Source organism: Colobus angolensis, unplaced genomic scaffold (assembly GCF_000951035.1).
Source record: "Colobus angolensis palliatus isolate OR3802 unplaced genomic scaffold, Cang.pa_1.0 Scaffold74, whole genome shotgun sequence".
Taxonomy (NCBI): domain Eukaryota; kingdom Metazoa; phylum Chordata; class Mammalia; order Primates; family Cercopithecidae; genus Colobus; species Colobus angolensis.
The window spans coordinates 3436904-3460798 of NW_012121154.1; the positions used below are offsets into that span (position 1 = coordinate 3436904).

At 35.6% G+C, this 23895-nt stretch overlaps 1 protein-coding gene across 2 annotated transcripts in view; it reads left to right on the forward strand.

Moving 5' to 3' along the window:
• SEMA3E (sema domain, immunoglobulin domain (Ig), short basic domain, secreted, (semaphorin) 3E) overlaps positions 1-23895 on the forward strand; it is a 279602-nt gene that overhangs the window by 17340 nt on the left and 238367 nt on the right. The window lies entirely within an intron of this gene.

Here is a 23895-nt window from a genome sequence, read left to right on the forward strand (position 1 = left end):
CTTTTATGGCTTTCCTGGATGATGTAGACCAAAAAATGTCATTGCTGGTTTTCTTTATAAATATTATAAAATTATTTACATACTTATAGTAAATGAAAGATCAATTTTAAGGTCTGGATAAACGTGAGCTAAACATAACCATTTTTTAATATGAAGAAACAAAACCATCTTTCTTCATGGCTAAAATAAACAGAAGCCTTTTTAAATGTCTTAATTTTTTATTTAAAAAGAATCTGGAATGGTCACAACAGAATGGCAGAATTAAAATACCATCATAGCTGTGATTGCTTAATTTTGTAACTTGAATTTGCTGTCATCTTGTAGATTTGCCAGTCTCTCTTGTAGAAAGTCCCATGTTTTTTAAAAAAAGCATATAATTTTTCAGAATAATTTTTAATTAACTCCTTGTAAGTCAAATGGTAATCTGTAAAAAATAATTTCACAAAAGATTTTATGTGTCAAAAATATTCATAATTTCCTCAAAATTTAAAATAACCCTATATTTTAGCCAAATCTCTTTGCAGCCTCTATTTTGTTTTTGTTATAGGATTAACTTCACCAAATGCTCTTTTCCTACATTACCAGTTTATGAGCTGCTTATACTGTCTTGGAATGTTGAGTATACAGGAAGAACTACTTTAAGAATAGTAAAACATCATCAGTATAAGGAATATCACTAATGATCATATGCACCTATCCATACCACAGTTCTTGTAGCAATAATGAATTGACAATATTTCAAAATATCACACTGTGATAAACAAGGATGTCTGATCTCAGAAGATAACACATGACAGACTCAATGCTCTACCATAAATCATTTTGAATTTGTGTACCTTGTCAGATATCTTCGGGATGTTTTTCCATCTGCTATCAGTATATTGTCTTCAGGTGCTTTCAATATTTGAATATAATATTAATCCTCTGACTTATAGACATTAATTAAAGTGATAGGGCCAACCTTTTGCTGTCCTATTTTATTTAATATGACAATCTCATCAATATGAGGAAATACAGAAATAAAAGACACATTCCTTTACATTATTATAGAGATTGTCAACGTCAATTTTTCGTTAAGAAATGAAATAATGTTTATTCCCAGGCAAGATGGCCAAAAGAAACAGCTCCCATCTGTAGCTCCCAGTGAGACCAACATAGAAGGCGGGTGATTTCTGCATTTCCAACTGAGGTGCCTGGCTCATCTCTTTGGGACTGGTTAGACAGTGGGTGCAGCCCACAGAGGGTGAGCGGAAGCAGGGTGGAGTGTTGCCTCACAGGGAAGTGCAAGGGATTGGGGAACTTCTCACCTGGCCAAGGGAAGTCATGAGAGACTGTGTCATGAGGGATGGAGCTATCAGGCCCAGACACTATGCTTTCCCCATGGTCTTTGCAACCCACAGACCAGGAGATTCCCTCTGGTGTCTGCATTACCAGAGCCCAGGGGTTCAAGCACAAAGTTGGGTGACTGTATGGGCAGACACTGAGCTAGCTGCAGGAGGTTTTTTTCATACCCCAATGGTGCCTGGAACACCAGTTAAGCAGAACTGTTCACTCCCCTGGAGAGGAAAGTGAAGCCAGGGAGCCAAGTGGTGTTGCTCAGTGGATCCCACCCCCACAGAGCCCAATAAGCTAAGACCCACTGGCTTGAAATTCTTGCTGCCAGCACAGCAGTGTGAAGTTGACCTGGGACACTCAAGCTTGGTGGCAGGACTGGCGTCCGCCATTACTGAGGCTTGAGTAGGCGGTTTTCCCTTCACAGTATAAACAAAGCCACCAGAGAATTCAGATAGTGCAGAGCCCATCCTAGCTCGGCAAAACCGCTGTAGCCAGACTGCCTCTCTAGATTCCTCCTCTCTGGGCAGGGGATCTCTGAAAGAAAGGCAGCACCCCAGGCAGGAGCTTATGGGTAAAACTCCCATCTCCCTGGGACAGAGGACCTGGGGCAAGGGGTGGCTGTGGGTGCAGCCTCAGTTGACTTAAACATTCCTGCCTGCTGACTCTGAAGACAGCAGTGGATCTACCAGCACAGTGCTTGAGCTCTGCTAAGGGACAGACTGCTTCCTCAAGTGGGTCCCTGACCCCCAGGTCTCCTGATGGGGAGATACCTCCCAGCAGGGGTCAACAGACACCTCATACAGGAGAGCTCCAGCTGACATCTGGCAGATGCCCCTCTCAGATGAAGCTTCCAGAGGAAGGAACAGGCAGCAATCTTTGCTGTTTTGCAGCCTCTGCTGGTGATACCCAGGCAAAAGGGTCTGGAGTGGAACTCCAGCAAACTCCAGCAGACCTGGAAAAGAGGAGCCTGACTGTTAGAAAGAAAACCCACAAGCAGGAAGCGATAGCATCAACATCAACACAAAGGATGACCACTCAAAAACCCTATCTGAAGGTTATCAGCCTCAAAGACAAAAGGTAGACAAATCCACGAAGTTGAGGAAAAACCAGGACAAAAAGCCTGAAAATTCCAAAAACTAGAATGCCTCTTCTCCTCCAAAGGATCACAACTCCTCACCAGCAAGGGAAGAAAACTGGACAGAGAATGAGTTTGATGAAGTGACAGAAGTATACTTCAGAAAGTGGGTAATAACAAACTCCTCTGAGCTAAAGGAGCTTGTTCTAACTCAATGCAAGGAAGCTAAGAACCTTGATAAAAAGTTACAGGAACTACTAACTAGAATAACCAGTTTAGAGAAGAACATAAATGACCTGATGGAGCTGAAAAACACAGCATGAGAACATCGTGAAACATACACAGGTATCAATAGCCAAATCAAGAAGAAGAATGGATATTAGAGATTGAAGATTAACTTAATTAAATAAAGCATGAAGACAAGATTAGAGAAAAGATTATGAAAAGGAATGAACAAAGCCTCCAATAAACATGGGACTATGTATAGAAACAAACCCTACATTTGATTGGTGTACCTGAAAGTGAAGGGGAGAATGCAACCAAGCTGGAAAACACACATCAGGATATTATCCAGGAGAACATCCCCAACCTAGTAAGACAGACGAATATTCAAATTCAGGAAATACAGAGAACACCACAAAGATACCCTTGACAAGAGCAACCCCAAGACACATAATCATCAGATTCACCAAGTTTTAAATGAAGGAAAAATGTTAAAGGCAGTCAGAGAGAAAGGTCAGGTTACCCACAAAGGGAAACCCATCAGACTAACAGGAGATCTCTTTGCAGAAGCCCTACAGGCCAGAAAAGCATGGAGGTCAACATTCAACATTCTTAAAGAAAAGAACTTTCAACCCAGAATTTCATATCCAGTCAAACTAAGCTTCATAAGTGAAGGAGAAATAAAACCCTTTACAGACAAGCAAATGCTGAGGGATTTTGTCACTACCAGGCCTGCTTTACAAGAGCTCCTGAAGGAAGCACTAAATATGGAAAGGACAAACCACTACCGGAAACTGCAAAAACACATGAAAATGTAAAGACCATCAACACTATGAAGTAACTGCATCAACTAATGGCAAAATAACCAGCTAGCATCATAATGACAGGATCAAATTCACCCATAACAGTATTAACCTTAAATGCAATTTGGCTAAATGCCCCAATTAAAAGACACAGACTGGCAAATTGGATAAAGAGTCAAGATCCATCAGTATGCTGTATTCAGGAGACCTCTCTCACATGCAAAGACATACGTAGGCTCAAAATAAAGAGTTGGAGGAAGATTTACCAAGCAAATGGAAAGCAAAAACAAAAAAGCAGGGGTTGCAATCTTCATCTCCGATAAAACAGACTTAAACCAACAAAAATTAAAAAAAGAAAAAAAGAAGGACATCACATAATGGTAAAGGAATCAATGTAACTAGAAGAGTTAACTATCCTAAATATATATGCACCTAATAGAGGAGCACCTGGATTTGCTAACTACCCTAATACATATGCACCTAATAGAGGAGCACCCAGATTCATAAAGCAAGTTCTTGGAGACTTACAAGGACACTTAGTCTCCCACACAGTAATAGTGGGAGACTTTAACACCCCACTGTCAATATTAGACAGATCAATGAGACAGAAAATTAACAAGGATATTCAGGACTTGAACTTAGCACTGGACCAAGTGGACCTGATAGACATCTATAGAACTCTCCACCCCAAATCAATAGAATATACATTCTTCTCAGCACCACATCACACTTATTCTAAAACTGACCACATAATTGGAAGTAAAACACTCCTCAGCAAATGCAAAAGAACAAAAATTGTAACAGTCTCTCAGACCACAGTGCAATCAAATTAGAACTCAGGATTAAGAAACTCACTCAAAACTGCACAACTACATGGAAACTGGACAATCTGCTCCCGAATGACTAGTGGGTAAATAATGAAATTAAGGCAGAAATAAATAAAATCAATGAGAACAAAGACAAAACTTACCAGAATCTCTGGGACACAGCTAAAGCAGTGTTTAGAGGGAAATCTATGGCACTAAATCCCCACAGGAGAAAGTGGAAAAGATCTAAAATCGACACCCTAACATCACAATCAAAATATCTGGAGAAGCAAGAGCAAACAAATTCAAAAACTAGCAGAAGACAAGAAATAACTAAGATCAGAGCAGAACTGAAGAAGATAGAGATATGAAAACCCTTCAAAAAATCAACGAATCTAAGAGCTGTTTTTTTTTTAAAGATTAACAAAATAGACTGCTAGCCAGACTAATAAAGAAGAAAAGAGAGAAGCATCAAATAGACACAATAAAAAATGATAAAGGGGATATCACTCATGATCTTATAGAAATACAAACTATCATCAGAAAATACTATAAATACTTCTCTGCAAATAGACCAGAAAATGTAGAAAAAAATGGATAAATTCCTGGACACATGCACCCTCCCATGACTAAACCAGGAGGAGTTGTATCCCTGAATAGAACAATAATAAATTCTGAAATTGAGGCAATAATTAATAGCCTACCATCCTAAAAAAGCCCACAGGACCAGATGGATTCACAGCTGAATTCTACCAGAGGTGCAAAGAGGAGCTGGTACTATTCCTTCTAAAACTATTCCAAACAACTGAAAAAGAGGAACTTCTCCCTAACTCTTTTTATGAGGCCAGCATCATTCTGTTAGCAAAACCTGGCAGAGATACAACAAAAAAAGAAAATTTCAGTCCAATATCTCTGGTGAACATTGATGTGAAGATCTTCAACAAAATACTGGCAAACTGAATCCAGCAGCACATTAAAAAGCTTATACACCATGATCAAGTCAGCTTCATCCCTGGGATGCAAGGTTGGTTCAACATATGCAAATCAGTAAATGTGATCTATCACATAAACAGAACTAATTACAACAACCACATGATTATCTCAATAGATGCAGAAAAGGCCTTCAATAAAATTCAACACCCCTTCATGCTAAAAACACTCAATAAATGAGGTATTGATGGAATGTATCTCAAAGTAATAAGAGCTATTTATGACAAACCCACAGCCAGTATCATCATGGATGGGCAAAAGCTGGATGCATTCCCTTTGAAAATCAACACAAGACAAAAATGACCTCTCTCCCCACTCCTATTCAACATAGTATTGGAAGTTCTGGCCAGGACCATCATGCCAGAGAAAGAAATAAAGGGTATTCAAATAGGAAGAGAGGAAGTCAGATTGTCTTTGCTTGCAGATGACATGATTGTATATTTAGAAAACCCCATCATCTCAGCCCAAAAACTCCTTAAGCTGATAAGCAATGCCAGTAAAGTCTCAAGATACAAAATAATGTGCAAAAATAACAAGCATTCCTATACACCAGTAATAGACAGAGAGCCAAATCATGAGTGGTTGCTACAAAGATAATAAAATACATAGGAATACAACTTACAAGCAATGTGAAGGACCACTTCAAGGAGAAATACAAGCCACTGCTCAAGGAAATAAGAGAAGACACAAACAAATGGAAAAACATTCCATGCTCATGGATAGGAGAAATCAATATCATGACAATGGCCATACTGCCCAAAGTAATTTATAGATTCAATGCTATCCCCATCAAGGTACCATTGGCTTTCTTCACAGAATTAGAAAAAGTTATTTTAAATTTAACATGGAACCAAAAAGAGCCGGTATAGCCAAGACAATCCTAAGCAAAAAGAACAAAGCTGGAGGCATCACACTACCTTACTTCAAACTATACTACAAGGCTACAGTAACCAAAACAGCATGGTACTGGCACTAAAACAGATATGTAGGCCAATGGAACAGAACGGAGTCCTCAGAAATAACACCACACATCTGCAATCATCTGATATTTGACAAACCTGACAAAAACAAGCAATGGGGAAAGGATTCCCTATTTAATGAATGGTGTTGGGAAAACCGGCTAGCTATATGCAGAGAACTGAAACTGGATCCTTTCCTTTCACCTTATACAAAAATTAACTCAAGATACATTAAAGATTTAAATGTAAGACCTAAAACCATAGAAACTCTAGATGAAAACCTAGGCAGTATCATTCAGGACTTAGGCATGGGCAAAGACTTCATGACTAAATCACCAAAAGCAATGGCAACACAAGCTGAAATTGACAAATGTGAACTAATTAAACTAAAGAGCTTCTGCACAGCAAAAGAAACTATCATCAGAGTGAACAGGCAACCTACAGAATGGGAGAAAATTTTTGCAAACTTTCCGTCTGACAAAGGGCTAATATCCAGAATTTAGAAGGAACTTAAACAAATTTGCAAGAAAAAAAAAACATCAAAAAGTGGGTGAAGGATGTGAACAGACACTTCTCAAAAGAAAACACTTATGTGGCCAAGAAACATAGGAAAAAAGCTTATCATCACTGATCATTAGAGAAATGCAAATAAAAACCACAATGACACACCATCTCATGCCGTTAGAATGATGATCATTAAAAAGTCAGGAAACAACAGATGCTAGAGAGGATGTGGAGAAATAGGAATGCTTTTACACTGTTGGTTGGAGTGTAAATTACTTCACCCTTTGCTGAAGACAGTGTGATGATTCCTCAAGGACCTACAGCTAGAAATATCATTTGACCCAGCAATCCCATTACTGAGTATATACCCAAATGATTTTAAATCATTCTACTATAAAGACACATGCACACGTATGTTTATTGCAGCACTGTTCACAATAGCAAAGACTTGGAACCAACCCAAATGCCCATCAAGGAGAGATGGGATAAAGAAAATGTGGCACATATACACCACTGAATACTATGAAGCCATAAAAAAGAATGAGTTCATGTCCTTTGCAGGGAAATGGATGAAGCTGGAAACCATTATTCTCAGCAAACTAACACAGGAACAGAAAACCAGACACTGTATATTCTCGTTCATGAGTGGGAGATGAACAATGAGAACATACGGGCACAGGGAAGGGATCATCACACACTGGGGCCTATCGGGGGTAGGGGGCAAGGGGAGGGATAGTTTTGGAAAAATACCTAATGTAGATGATGGGTTGATGGGTGCAGCAAACCACCATGGCACATATATACCTATGTAATAAACTGCACATTATGCACATGTATCCCAGAACTTAAGTATAATAAAAATAAAAAAGGGAAAAAAAGAAATGAAACCATTTTTAAATTTAATCTATCTCAGGTAAGTAAAGAATAATTGTATTCTAAAAATATGGTAGCAAATATAATTTCTAAACGTAAATTCATGTTAAATGTGAAGTAGCATTTTTTTTTTCAGGTAGAGATTTATAAAGCAGAAATGTTACTGCTTTTACTGATAGTTAAGAAAAATATAAATTAAAGTCATAATGTATACTTATCAATCTCACTACAGGTTATTAATATGTTGGTGTGTAAATTTTCTTTCAGATATGTAGCAATATATTTGAACACACAGGTTATTTTTATAAGAATGGGTTCATGTTGTACATGTTGCTTTTTCATCTGCTAAGAAGTGCTTTTTATGCCTTGGATTAGAGATATGCTTCCTCCATTTTATCTCATCATATTCCTTTATTTGAATGTACCATAATTCATGTACCCAATTTTATCATTGCAGGGAATTTTGGTTGTTTCTAGTATTATTTTCTTTTTATAAATTCTATTGCTGTCATTATTAGTATACATATGTCTTTATGCACTTGTTTGATTATCTCCCATGTATGAATTCCAAAATAAAATTGCCTGGCGAATGAGAAGGTATTTGGGGAACCTCCTCATGTAGATTTAGAATAATATTATTTTTCCATTTTATTCCACCATCTTCTTATCCAAGCATCACCCTAAAATCAAGGCACTTTAAAATGCTTACTTTCTTTTTAAATTTATTTATCAACTTTGATTATAAGTTCCAGGGTACATGTGCGGGATGTGCAGGTTTGTTACGTGGTAAACATGTGCTATAGTGGTTTGCTGCACTGATCAACCCATCACCTAGCTATTAAGCCCAGCACCCATTAGTTGTTCTGCCTGATGCCCTCCCTAACTTTTCCCCACCCTGACAGGCCCCAGTGTGTGTTGTTTTCCTCCATGTATCCATGTGTTCTCATCATTCAGTTCCCACTTATAAGTAAGAATATGCTGCGTTTGGTTTTCTGTTCCTGTGTTAGTTTGCTGAGGATAATGGCTTCCATTATCTCCATCCACGTCCCGCAAAGGACATGATCTCGTTCCTTTTTAAGGCTGCATAGTATTCCATGGTGTATATGTACCATATTTTCTTTATCAAGTCTATCATTGGTGGGCATTTGGGTTGATTCCACGTCTTTGCTCTTGTGAATATTGCTGCAATGAACATACGTGTGCATGCATTTTTATAATAGAAGAATTTATATTCCTTTGGATATATACCCAGTAATGGAATTGCTGGGTCAAATGGTATTTCTGGTTCTAAATCTTTGAGGTAGTGCCACAATGTGTTCCACATGAATGAACTAATTTACATTTCCACCAAGTGTATAAGGGTTTGTTTTTCTCCACAACCTTGCCAGCATCTGTTGTTTCTTGACTTTTTAATAATCACCATTCTGAGTGGCATGAAATGGCATCTCATTGTGGTTTTTATTTGCATTTCTCTAATGATCAGTGATGTTGAGCTTCTCATATATTTATTGGCTGCATGAATGTCTTCTTTTAAGAAGTGTCTATCCATATCCTTTGCCCACTTTTAAGTGGAGTCGCTTGTTTTTTTTTTTTTTGCTTGTAAATTTGTTTAAGTTCCTTGCAGACTCTGGATATTAGACCCTTGTCAGATGGCTAGATTGCAAAAATTTTCTCCCATTCTGTAGGTTGTCTATTCACTCTGATGATAGCTTCTTTTGCTGTGCAGAAGATCTTTAGTTTATTTAGATCTCATTTACCAAGTTTTCCATTTGTTGCAATTGCTTTTGGTGTTTTCATCATGAATTCTTTGCCATGCATATGTCCTGAATGGTATTGTCTAGATTTTCTTCTAGGGTTTTTATAGTTATGGGTTTTACATTTAAATCTTTAATCCATCTTGCTTTAATCTTTGTATAAGGTGTAAGGAAGTGGTCAAGTTTCAGTTTTCTGCATATGGCTAGCCGGTTCTTCCAGCACTATTTATTAAACAGGGAATCCTTTCTCCATTGCTTGTTTTTGTCAGATTTGTCAAAGATGAGATGGTTGTAGATGCGCGGTCTTATTTCTGAGTTCTCTATTCTGTTCCATTGGTCAATGTGTCTGCTTTTGTACCAGTACCATGGTGTTTTGGATACTGTAGCCTTGTAGCATTGAAGTCAGGTAGTGTGATGCCTCCAGTTTTTTTCTTTCCACTTAGGATTGTCTTGGTTATATGGGCTCTGTTTTAGTTCCATATGATTTTTAAAACAGTTTTTTCCTAATTCTGTGAAGAATGTCAGTGGTAGTTTAATGGGAATAGCGTTGAATCTACAAATTACTTTGGGCAGTATGGCCATTTTCACAATATTGATTCTTCCTATCCATGAGCATGGAATGTTTTTCCATTTGTTTGTGTCCTATCTGATTTCATTGAGTACTGGTTTGTAGTTCTCCTTGAAGAAGTCCTTCACATACCTTGTTAGCTGTATTCTTAGGTATATTATTCTCTTCTTAGCAATTGTGAATGGGAGTTCATTCATGATTTGGCTCTCTGCATGCCTGTTGTTGGTGTACAGGAATGCTAGCAAATTTTGCATATTGATTTTGTATCCTGAGACTTTGTTGAAGTTGCTTATCAGCTTAAGAATATTGGCAGCTGAGATGGTAGGATTGTCTAGATATAGAATTATGTCATCTGCAATAAAAGACAAATTGACTTCCTCTCTTCCTATTTAAAAACCTATTATTTCTTGATGCTGCCTGATTGCCCTGGCCAGAACTTCCAATGCTATTTTGAATAAGAGTGGCGAGAGAGGGCATTCTTGCTTTGTGCTGGTTTTCAAGAGGAATGCTTCCAGTTTTTGCCCATTCAATATGATATTGTTTATGGGGTTTATCATATGTGGCTCTTATAATTTTGAGTATGTTACTTCAACATCCAGTTTATAGAGAATTTTTAACATGAAGAGATGTTGAATTTTATCAAAGGCCTTTTCTATGTCTATTGAGAAAATCATGTAGTTTTTGTCTTTAGTTCTGTTTACGTGATGAATTACATTTATTGATTTGTGTATGTTGAACCAACCTTGCATCTGACTGATGAAGCCAAGTTTATCATAGTGGATAAGCTTTTTGATGTGCTGCTGGATTCGGTTTGCCAGTATTTTATTGAGGATTTTTGCATCCATATTCATCAGGGATATTGGCCTGAAATCTTCCTTTCTTGTTGTATCTCTGCCAGATTTTGGTATCAGGATGATGCTGGCCTCATAAAATGAATTAGGAAAGATTCCCTCCTTTTCAATTGTTTGGAGTAGTTTCAGGAGAAATGGTACCAGCTCCTCTTTGTACCTCTGGTAGAATTCAACTGTAAATCCATCTGGTCCTGGGCTGTTTTTGGTTGGTAGGTTAAACATGCCTACTTTCTTTAAGCTAGGTTTATTCACATTATTATTCTAAATATTAGGTATATGTCAGTTCTGAATTTTGATTAGCAAATACAAATCAGATATACACCAAAGTCAGTGAACAAATTTATCTCACAAAATCATGTGTTCCTTTCATCATTTGTATTTTTTTTTAATGTGGAATTCTACAGACAACCTTATTGAATATTTTAAAATCTCTCATTTCTATCACTTTATTCATTCTGAGCTATAGAGGCCATATAAGATGAGAAACTCCCTCTTTTCTCCCAGGATTTATTAAATAAAGAAAAGATCATTTATTTAACTAGTTACAGTGAGTCTACTTAATTATTGATTACCTACTAAATGTCAGGATATTATTTTTAGAGGTTTTAATAAAAGAGAACCATGGCTTTGCTTATCTCTCTCTGTCTTTCTCTCTATCCACAGGTACACAGATATATATTTATATTACCCACAGTTAATGATATTATATCCTCTTTTCCAACAGTAGCACTCATTTTTTTTTCTAATTTATGTACTTTCATTTTGTTTCTCCTTTTAAAATATGTAGTGAGGGAAGGATATAGTATTATCTCAGATGTGACAAATTCAAGGCAAATGTGATAACTCCTTCTTAGTATATCCATAGCAGGTATTATTAATAAGTGGTGCCATTTTTTTTTTCCTTTTAAGTCAAGAGACAGCATCAAGATTCTTAGTACAGAGCTTCAGTGAACACCACCAATATTTTCTTCATTTCTCGTTTTCTACTGAAAACAAATAGAACTGATGGGCCATTTAAAATAACAAAAATGTGTTAATAATAGGTTGTTGTAGCTCAAGGGATCACATTTATGGTTGCTTGATAAAATATAAAAGTCAATTAAGTAAACTCCAGATAAGCAACACGATGCTTTTTGTTTTTGGTTTTGTTTCTGGGTTTTTTATTTTGTTTTGTTCAAATGTGTTCCAAATATTGTTTGTGGACATACTTATCGTAAAATTATTTGTATTTATCTAAATATTTTTATTTTAATTTCTCGGCTAAATTTGGCAAATCAAAGATTTTTTTTCTGTATTTTAGAAAAATGGCCAGAAAAATATAAAATTATAATAACTATTAAAAGTTGTCCCATAAGTTTAATACATAATAAGAACAAAAATAAGCATCCAGAAGACATTGAATAACCTGAAGATCTGCAAGACTTGTTAAATAAGGTATTACTATATAAAAATAAAAGAATGATTTTAATAAAAGGAGTTATAGTTTTCTAAAAGACAATTTTCTAATATCTATCAGAATATAAAGTTTTGGACCATTTTTGAGCCACTATATAAGAATGCCTGGCAGGTATGTTTTTCTATGTGTGGATATAGTACACATATAATATACACGTGTGTGCATATGTGGATGTCTGCAGTATCATATATGATGAAAATATAAGATATTTGATAAACCATTATGTATAACAATCTCATGTTTGAGAAAATATATATTCATGTATGTGTATGAAAGATATCCCCAATTTTATTATATTTTATTGTATTTATCTTTGGGCAGAAGCATATGAATTATGTTCACTTTCTCTTGAATACCTATTTGAATTGTCTTTTATATTGACATTTATAATTAGAATGCCTATAAAACTATTTTATTTTAACAACAGCAACAAAAATACTAGCTACTCAAATAATAGAGTAAAGAAAGTCATTGAGGTAAATTTTACCAATACTTAATCAAGCACTATCCAAATGAGAATAACCTTGAGCCAACAGACTTTGTGTATTCCTGTTTTATTGATTAATGCCTCTCTAGTTGTAATATGCATCCTAGGGACATCGTGGCTGATACTATTAAATACAAATTTTTATAAGTTCATTACCAGAGTGAAGTAGTAGCTATAAAACGAAGTACTAAAATCAAAAAAACGTACTTGTCACTTACACAAAGGCAACCAGCTGTATAATGAGGTCAGAGAGAAGATAAAGATTCCACGGTATCTGAGAAATCTGAGTTTAAAACCTCAGTTGTTCTAATTTTTCAGATTGTGTGATTTTGGTTTAATTACTTAACCTTCATTAACATCAGTTTTTTCAACTACAAGTAAAACAGTAGCTACTTAATTGTTAAAATTCTGAATCATAATAGGTACTGACAATGTTCACTTTACCAGTTTCTCATTACCTTTACTCTGACTTATTTCTTCTCTGACTTCTCACCACTCCCAATGCTGGTGCCATCTCTTCTGTCATCGACCATCCCACTTTGACCATAAAAGGTGATGAGTAAAGCAGAATGCGCAAAGGGTTATGTCTTATTTGTTATCTTCCTTATGGAATATAGTGTTCTATTCTATTTATAGCAGATGATCAGTGAATGTGTATTGATAAGACTACATTTTATTTAAATATTATTTGATTTAGGAGCAATGGAGAGGGCATTATTTACATTTCAGGTTGTTGGTGACGGAGTCATTCAACTCCTTATTTTTAATCATTTTTAGGTGGATTATTACTTTTTTAATTGTTATGAAAGAATGCTTTTTAAACACTACTTTACTTTGTCATAATTCCAGATCAGCATCTGTTTGATAAAATCTGGCGCATGAGTCGACCTTTAAAAAGCCCATCAAACAGTGATTTACAATTTCCTCCTTCATAAAGTGACTGATATCAGTAACAATTTATTCTAACAATAAATTCCAGTGAGTGAAATGGAAGCCCTTCATACTCTGTGACATGATTAAGGAAAAATATTTGGTGGGGTTAGTTTCATTCCTTTATACTTAACCTCAGGGCATTTGTTATCTGTCATGCATGAAATAGAAATTAGTCATTCTCAGAGGAAGATTATATATCAACCTTGCAAAATGAAGATTACATAGGAACATAAAACATTAAAAATACAAAAATAACAGAAAGACACTTGTGGGCTACAAAACATTTTAAATTATTCTAAAGTACATTTTTCACTTTGTGTTTTCTATTTATAACAATAATTTTTAACGTATAGTTTGGAATGTTAACCAAATTGATTATCAAAAATGAAGAAGATAAAGAGCATAAATTGGAATATTTAAGCACGGTGGCTCACGTCTGTAATCTCAGCACTTTGGGAGGCCAAGGTGGGTGGATCACCTGAGTTCAGGAGTTTGAGACCAGCCTGGCCAACGTGGTGAAACCTGTCTCCACTAAAAATACAAAAGCTAGCCAGGCGTGGTGGCAGACTCCTGTAGTCCCAGCTACTCGGGAGGCTGAGGCAGAAGAATCGCTTGAACCCGGGAGGCGGAGGTTGCAGTGAGCAGAGATCGCGTCTTTGCACCGCAGCCTGGGCGACAAGAGCAAAACTCTGTCTAAAAAAAAAAAAAAAAGAAAGAAGAAAAATGACGAATGTTTCTTGTCAGAGGCAGGATTTCATCTGGGTCTTCACAACTTGAATGAAGAAAAGACACGGAGGAGGAAATTGCAGGCTCAAGTAAAAGGGCAAGAATGAAGTAGAAGTTTTAGTTGAGTTTCAGGGGAAAGTTGCACTTTTCAAAAACAGCAGGGCATGTCATTGAATAAGTAGACTGGAGCCAGTTTGCCTGCTGTTTACTTTTTATTAGAATCTTATTAAAATATATTAAAGCAACTTTTATAAAAATAAAAATTCAAATATAGTTCCCCTTCCTATTCTGGTAAGATTTCATCTCAAGGTTAGTTATCTCCAAGATGTTCGGCATTTCTGTTTGGTCTGTAATACACATATACAAAAGTAGGAAATGCAAAACAGATTTATTTTTTCTTATGCAAAATAGGACATAGCATGAATGACAATTGCCCTAGCTACCTAAAATTTTGTAATAATCCAAAAATTTCTATATTGTGTACCATAATTACTACCATAGTTTGAAATGGTTTTGTAATACATATACTGTGTTTGCCAAAAGGTTAAGAAATTAGACTTACACATAATTATCGGGAGCTATTTACTCCAACTGAACATAATTATTGAAATCACAAGAACACAGATTTGAAAGGAACCCCAACAGATTATCTAGTTCATGGTCTAATCTCTTCAAGGGCATACATTTAACCCACCACAATTTACCAATGTTTTTTTTTTCCTTTTCTTAATCAAGTTAATCCATTTTTCTTACTTTTAAGCAAGATTGTTTAAAACCTCTCCTGATGAAAAAATTCTGTTTAGTAAATAAAGCCCTCTGGAGAGAGAGAGAGAGATTCCAAAACAGCCCTTGGCATTTCGCTTTGGCTTGTGTTTAACAATGCTTGCTGCAAACATTTCTTCAGGATATCTAAGGTAATTCCCTCATGCTTCTTCGGTGGAAGAAGTGTTTCACTTACAGCAATGGAAGTATTACTTTATAGTTGCTATAATCTGCATTTAGGTGGGAAAGTATGGGTGATAGGTGCAAATCTCTTCCATCTGTAGTAAAAAGTGATGGGGGTGTATAAAGAGTGACATTATTGATATTACTTTTTTTAACCCCCAAAAGTTTCATGTAGTTATAACCTATAAATCGTTCCTTAAAAATAAAAATATCCTTCTTCCCCAGTCAACTTCTAGGGGACCCATACTCACCTATGGCTGATCACATTTTGGTAGAGCCTATTTTTTTTTTTCTGGGTCATAGTCCAAGCTCTTACATTTTCCCTTAATTATTCCCAACATCATCATTATATTATTCTGTTTTCAGGGCCTTCATTCCCACACTGTCTGCTAAGTAAGGGGTTTAAAAAATAATCTCATGTGAATTGAAAGTCATCTGTAGTGTAAACTGTACAATTTGTATATTTGCATTTTAGAACTATTTGGAGGAATCAAATCTCAAACTAAGGATAACAGTGGTAGTAATTTCAGGTTCCCTGTTGAGAGATAAGGTATAAAGGTGCCCCAGAAGCCCTTTGAACAGTGCTGGACACAGAGAAAATCCCCTATTCTATTAGCTATTGTTATTAGTTATGATGAAGATTATGTTGGTGGTGGTATTGTTTAAATATGTTAGAGCAGGAATATCTTACTTGCTGTCTTTCTCCTGGAGTATGGTGGTCTGTTGTATTTAGAGTGGATGATCAGTGAGTGTGTATTAATAACACAATATTTTATTTAAGAGCAATGGATAGGACGTTATTTAAATTTTAGATTGTTGGTGAACTAGTCATTCAAACTATTTATTAATCTTTTAATTCTTCATTGGGCATTCATCGTTGCACATCCCTGTCATCCTTTGGAAGTTAGCTTGGCTTCTTTTTGGCTTGTTTTGGCCAATGAAATGAAGCCAGAATTGATAAATGACACTTGTGCACAGAAACTGTGAACTTCGAGACTAAGAGTGTAATTTGTCACGTTTTCTTTTCCTGCCTCAGTAATCATGAATGCACTCCCCAAGATGTAACCTCTGTCACCCAAGGTTGCTTGCTAAGCAGGATCTCATTTGAACACCTACTTCAGATATGCAAACCGGGTTAGAAATAAAAGTCTGTTGTTTTAAGCCACTAAGATTTTGGGGGTTTCTTTTTTATTGCGGCATAACCTGCCCTCTCTTGACTGATAACTGGCAACATCCGTATTTGTGAAGAAAATATTTTTGCTACTAGACATGACTAAGCAAACTATTTTCTCTGCACACAAATAAATTATGTTCAGGTGTCACTCCACATAACTGATTGTGCCATGCCAACTTTCTCTAAAGTAAATATGGTGAAATCCTTTCCTTACAAGGAAGAAACACAGCATCTGTTATATTTGAATGGGAATACTACTTCTGGCTGGCCGTCCATAGTGCTGAATGGGGAATAAAATCTGTCCGGCTGTTTATGTCCTGAATTTTGGCACTGAGGCAAAATGTGAGCAGCTCAATTTACCTATGTTATTGTATCCAGAATTCCTTCTTCTCCCATCTTAGGCATTAAAAAGTATGCAGTGCAATGACTTATCTTGCAACTTGCGATTGTTAATTACTCGAGATTTTCAGGGACAAACAGAGAAAACCTTCTCTCTCTTAGTAACATCAAGAAAGACTGAAGGGTGGAGAAAATAATTCTCGCTTCCATTTTTCAACCTCGTGTACCTGATACTCCAATTAGAGACTCAGTGATATTTTTGAAATTTTATTTTCCTGCTTTTGTGTATGAATATTGTTTTGTGTTTTAAGTACTTTAAGAGATGCTACATCTTTAGAAGTCATTTTTTTGTATTTTTTTGGTAAATAATTATAAGGAAATGTACATTTTTTACTTTTTAATGGGGATGAGTAGGAAACTAAGATGAAATACGTAGTTTCAGTGGAAAATAAGAGAGATACATAAAAAACATTTTATTTTAAAGAACTGCCTCAAAATTTGTTTATATCATCCCCAAAGTGCTGTTTTTTTTTTACATTAATTTTACTATCTTGATATTAGGAATAAGATATGATCAAAACAATTGAAGTGTGGATCAAAAATACTGATAATCTTAATTCAAAAGCTTTGTTAATCATACTAATATGAATTATTTTTAAGCCTGAAATCTGGTTTTAGATTATATTAGAGTAGGCCCATTTCTTTATGCAGATGGTAGATAGGGCTCCTTGTTAGTTCAATTTTAGATGAAATGAGTAAAGAAAGAGCACTTTCTGAAAACAGTAGTCATTTCATATTGTTTTGTGGTTTACAGTGCTCCATTAAAAACACATGACATTGTTAGGCCTATTTTAGGCAGTCATACAGTCTGATTCACAAGGAAGAATTGATAATTCCTTCCATGTTTTACTTCTGTATATTTTTAGATTTTGTTTTCTGTATGTCATTTTCTTACTGACAGGAGGATGAGGAGAAAGGCAGGATGGGTTAAATGGATTCATTAAAACACACAAAAAGGCAGGGTCTCCATTGTTTTCAGACTATAGAGTAGCTGTGATAGGATGCTTTTTCAAATATGAATAGAAATTATTTTCATAAAATATCTACTATATCTCAATGCTTCTATTGCACCATCTCCAATCTCCCCAATGTCTTCATATCCTTATTCATATTTCACATACAAGCTAAAAAATTTCAATTATTTAAATGTATTTAAATTTAAAGTCATGTAGCTAGCAAATGACAAAACTGAATTCAAATTCAGTTTTGGCTGAATCATGGATATGAGTTTTGAAAGGTTATTCCTACTTTATATATCAAACCCTTTTCCAATGGTAGAGAGGTTAGTTTTCTGAGTGAAATATTAACTGTTATAAAACGTATGTGTTAAGGATGAAGAGATCTTATTGGGGAATTACTATATAAACTCCAAAGCAAAGTTTCCAATGGGCTTTTTTCCAAGGGCTAGTGTGTGCTTGTCCCAGAAATAGACATGTATGTTTTTTACCCACCCCTAGTGACACTAGAATACTCTGTTCTTTAAAATCTAGGGCTAAATTAGGCAAGGAAGGTTCAAACTGGACAAATCTACAATTATCAAAATCTCCTCTTAGAGCTTTAAGGAGGCAGTCGGGACTCAGCAGGTATTTTTATTTGCTTATTTTTCTCATCAATTGAAAACACGATCAAATTCTGGCTGTGTGACCTTGGGTATTTTGCTACCTAAGTTTCAGTTCTTCATTTGTAAAATATACCTATATTTTCCATAGGATTGTTCTTTGGATTTATTTAAGTATCATATTTAAAGTTTCTATCACAGTGCCTGCCATAGTATGACCTTAAAACTGTATTTACTGAGAGCATGAGAGCATACATTTAAGAAAGGAATTGTATTATTACCATTATAGGTTCCAAGGATATAACAGAGAATAAAACAGACAAATTTGCTGCCCTAATTAAGCTTACAGTCTGGTAGGAGAAGATATTATGTATTCTATTGGTTGAGTGGTACTCTGAATATAAATAAATAATAAATAAAATAGATTAAGGGGGATAGAGTGTTCCAGGGATTCTTTTTTACATAAGGTGATGAAGGAGTCTCTGATAAAGTGATATGTGAGTAGAGAACTACAGGAAATTTGGAAACCTGGAAGGAAAACACTGTGGACAGAGAGACTGACTGGTGCAAAGGTATTGACATTAGAATACCTTCTGTGAATTCTAACAGTAGAGGGAGCAGGGAGGACAGTGGGAGATGAAAGCAGCAAGACAGTTGGGGAGCTGATCACATGGGCCTTGGCTGCCATGCTGAAGGTAAGACACAAGCTGTATGATGGAACGCCATTAAAGAGTTTTGAATTGAGGAATGACTTGGTCTGACTCAAACTGAAAAGATCAGAATCCTGGCTGGCAGATGATAGATTTTATGGGCAACACTTGAAACAGGTAAATAAATCGGTAGGGGATTTTAATAGTTTAGGTAGAACATGATGGTTGCTTGAATGAGTGATATTGATGAAGGAAGAAAGAAAAGATATTATGGATATTAAAGGTAGAACTGACAGAATTTTCCAATAGATTCTTGTAGGATATGGGAGGCAGAGAGGTACCAAGGATGCTTCCAAGTGTTTTGGCCTGAACAACTGGAAGATTGGAGTTGTCACTTCCTGATGGGGAAGGCTGCCGGAAAGGAGCAAGTATGAATATGAAGAGAAATAAGTGGCAGCTAGACGAGGACCTAAGTTCAAGGGGTGTAATGATTAAAGATGAGTGACATATAGCATAATATATATCACCCATCTGGGTGTGAGATATATACTATATATGGAGTGATCTGGGGTGAGGAAAAAATTTATGATGCAAAAGAGGGGCTGATGTCCTTGAGTAGGTAAGAGATGGGATTTCTTGAAGCAGAGTAGAGGCTGGGCTGCCATAGAGATGCAGAGGGACAGCAGGGTGGAGGTAATTGATACAGGTTGTTAAGTATTTGCCTAAAATTTGTCATTGAAAGTAATGGCAAACCCGCAATTACTTTTGCCCCAACCTAATAGATTTGATGGTGGCGGGGGAACTTGGAATTTCTCTTAAATATAAAGCAGGTTTCTCCATTGAAGGAGTGGAGGAAGACAGAAGGTGTATATCAGTTTGTTAGGTCTGCCATAACAAAGTACCACGGAGGGATTGATTAAAACAACTGGATTTAATTTTCTCACAATTTTGGAGGCTGTAAGCCTGAGATCTAGTTATCAGTAGGGTTAGTGTCTTCTGAGCCTTCTCATCTTTGCTTGTGGATGGCCTTCTCCCTGTGTCTTCATTCTTCATGTGGTCTTCCCTGTGTCCCTGCTGATCTCATTTTAACTTAATCACTTCTTTAGAGTCTCTATCTCCAAATATAGTCACTTTCTGAGGTATTGGGATTTAGGACTTCAACATATGGGTTTTATATTAATATTAATATTAAGAGGGACATACTTTAGCTCCTAACAAGGTATTTAAAATTCAATTCAAGGAAAGTAACATATTGCCTAGAATGGGCTAGGAAAATGTAAAATTGCAGAACAGCATTTAGATTAATGTAGTAGACCATTCATAGTTGAAACATTTGTAATATCTATAAGATTAAAACGGGCACGGTGGCTCAAGCCTGTAATCCCAGCACTTTGGGAGGCCGAGACGGGCGGATCATGAGGTCAGGAGATCGAGACCATCCTGGCTAACATGGTGAAACCCCGTCTCTACTAAAAATACAAAAAATTAGCCGGGTGAGGTGGCGGGCGCCTGTAGTCCCAGCTACTCGGGAGGCTGAGGCAGGAGAATGGCGGGAACCCGGGAGGCGGAGCTTGTAGTGAGCCGAGATCGCGCCACTGAACTCCAGCCTGGGCGATAGAGCGAGACTCCGTCTCAAAAAAAAAAAAAAAAAAAAAAAAAAAATTTAAGGGACACTTAAATTTAAATTTTAGTAACTCTGTGTCTTTTAAATTAAATAATTTTTTTCCTGAAAATATACTCTGTATTCTAAGTAGTCCAGAAAATAAAATAGAAAATAATAGGAATGGCACTAGATTTACTCAGTATGCACACATATTCCAAGTATATTCATCAAGTGTTGTATATTCATTGTATCAGAAATTTACCTACAGAGGGTAAAAATTAGAAAACGAAGAAAGATGGAATAGATTGGTAGAGTGAGCTTTCTACATCTTTTTCATCCTATGACCCTCAGACTAAAATCTAGTCTGCCAATCTGTAATACATTCTTATATTCTGTAATTAAAGTCTCGTGCTTTATTTGTCTCAGGTATTTAAAACATTGTTTTCACAATTTCTTTGTAGTTTATCTTTAAATTGATAGATAATATTTTCCAGAAATATTTTGATTTTATTTTGCAGTTCATTGTACTGTATTTTGTTTAATTTCCTTTCCAAAGAGAGGGAAGTCTTTTTGGCTTTTTAGAAATCTTATTGTCCATAATTATTCAACATACAATATTTAATTTTATAAATGTAAGGTTTAAAATACATTAGAAAATAAAGTAAGCATTCAGCACATAATTTAACTATGATTTTGAAGAATAATTTTGTTTAGTTAACTTAAGATATTCATTTTGTTTCAGATAAGAAAGTGATAAACAAGTTTTATGCATGATTGTTTTTAATGAGTTTTAAATAAACCAAGTTTTACTTTATATGAGATATAGTTGATTTGGTAAATAAAATCTATCATTTTATTGTTAAATTCATATCCATTGATCACAATATATAGCTTGGGTAGGAGATTATGGTTGCTTGAATGAGAGTGGTATTGATTAATAGGGTAGCATAATTTTGTTAGCTACACAAAGTACAATATTGATAATTTTCTAAAGCCTAAAATATTTATTTATATTTGGAAGAGTCTATCTCAATACAATATTAAAATAAGTTAAGCAGAAGTCTACCTAAAGTATTCACAAAATTTAAATGCTATCTAACTCAATCACTTTATCTCTGAAAACACAGATTGTAAGCAAAAGTTTGAGAAAAATACATACATGTACTTTTAAACATGTGTTTAAAGTAGACAGTGTGCCTGATCCATATCATAATTTTTCTAGTAAATATGAACCTTTGTTGTTGTTAAGTAGAGTTTTTCTATTTAAATATCATCATTTAATGAAGTAGCTAGAGCATTTTTTGAACTTCATGGTTATCTTATATAATAAAATATACAGTAGAGGCAGTAGAGGTTAAAACATTATTTGAAATGTTTTTTTTTTTTTTTTGAGACTGAGTCTTGCCCTGTCACCCAGGCTGGAGTTCAATGGTATGATCTTGGCTCACTGCAACCTCTGCCTCCTGGGTTCAAGCACTTCTTCTGCCTCAGTATCTAGGATTACAGGTGTGTGTCATCATGCCCAGCTAATTTTTTGCATCTTTAGTAGAGATGGGGATTCACTATGTTGGCCATGCAGGTCTCAAACTCCTGATCTCGTGATCCACCCGCCTTGGCTTCCCAAAGTGCTAGGATTACAGGTGTGAGCCACCACAGCCTGCCAGCTAAAATAATCTTTAAGAAATTCCAATCTGGTTATACCACACCTCTAATTAATACTCCCCAATGGTTTGTAATTCCTCTCAGAATAAAAATCCTGAATGGGTCTCCAAGGCTCCTCCTCCCACTGTTTCCTCCAGTTCACCAGCCTTTCCTAGCAAAAGGCTCTCTGCCTTTATATATGACTTTATGCATTCATTCCTTTGTCTTCCTTCCTTCTCTTCTAAACCTTATTCATCCTTTACACTTCAGTTCCACATTTACTTCTTCTTTGGGAAAGCTCCTATTGATCTTTCAGCTTGATCATACTTATAGTATTCCAAATTTTTATTTTATAGCATTTTTCAAGTGAATAAATCAAGAATAAGCCAATGATGCAATTCATATTTGTATAGAATCTTATACAAATAAAAAATATTAAGTTTTCTCTACATAGGTAAAAATGAGGATGAAGAACTACCATACTCTTGCTAACTTAATCAATATAGGTGCCTAGCCTTCTCCCCTTACAATTAACATAGGCAAAGCAAAGCCTCTACAAGACAGTATGGCAATGAAATTACAAGAGTAACGAACATGCTCAGTGAGTGAATGGAGAAGAATTTTACAGTTAGGCTGATAACATGACCCCTAAACCTCCAGTGATTTTCATATATTAAAAAAGAGAAAGTCAATTAAGCTGTATAAAGAATAACTTAAACACATTATCTGTTGTCATGTGGACGTAATAGCTGACTGGTTGAATCTGTACTTTTTAAAAGTTATGTAAGTACAGCTTTAGGTCATTTCACACTAGGGGTTTCAAATGGAAAGACAAATTCGCTCAGTGGGAGCTCTTCAGCATCACCCAAATAGTTGAAATAGGAACTATTTCCAGTTTCACCAAACAGAAAGTGTTGGTACAATTGCACATAGAACCATTTGTGTGGACTTAACAGTTAAAAAAATAGGAATATTTGTCATCCCCTACATTATACTTCAAGAAGCCTAAATATAACAGAAAGATTGTGAAATTATAGTATTTTTAGCCTTAACATCAGATATTTTTTGGAAGCTTCACTTTAGCAAATCTTATTTTGTAATCTAATATTTGCCACAATATAATATGTAAGTAGAAAATACATACATTAGTTAAAAACAATAATTTCAAATCTGATTTTAAAAAAAATCTTTAGATTGCCAAAAAATGGACAAGTTGCTAAAATATTAAGGCCAATGAATCAGCAATTCAATAGCTTTTTCTAGGTTACCATGACAGAAAGAATCATTATCTACTTTGTTCTCTTCCTTCTGTAAACCAAGACTTACAAAGATTTTGCAGCTTGAAATGCATCCCAAACAGCAGTTAATTTTCAATTTTGTCATCAAGTACAGTTACCAGCAGGATACTGAATGCTGACAAAACACGTAATGATTGCTGCTCACCAAAGGGTAACTGGGATTCTGCATTTCAAAATGTTAAAATATTTGAGATGTGGGCAAAGATCTCATGATGAAAATACTGAAAGCAATTGCAACCAAAACTAAAATTGACAAATGGAATCTAATTAAGCTAAAGATCTTCT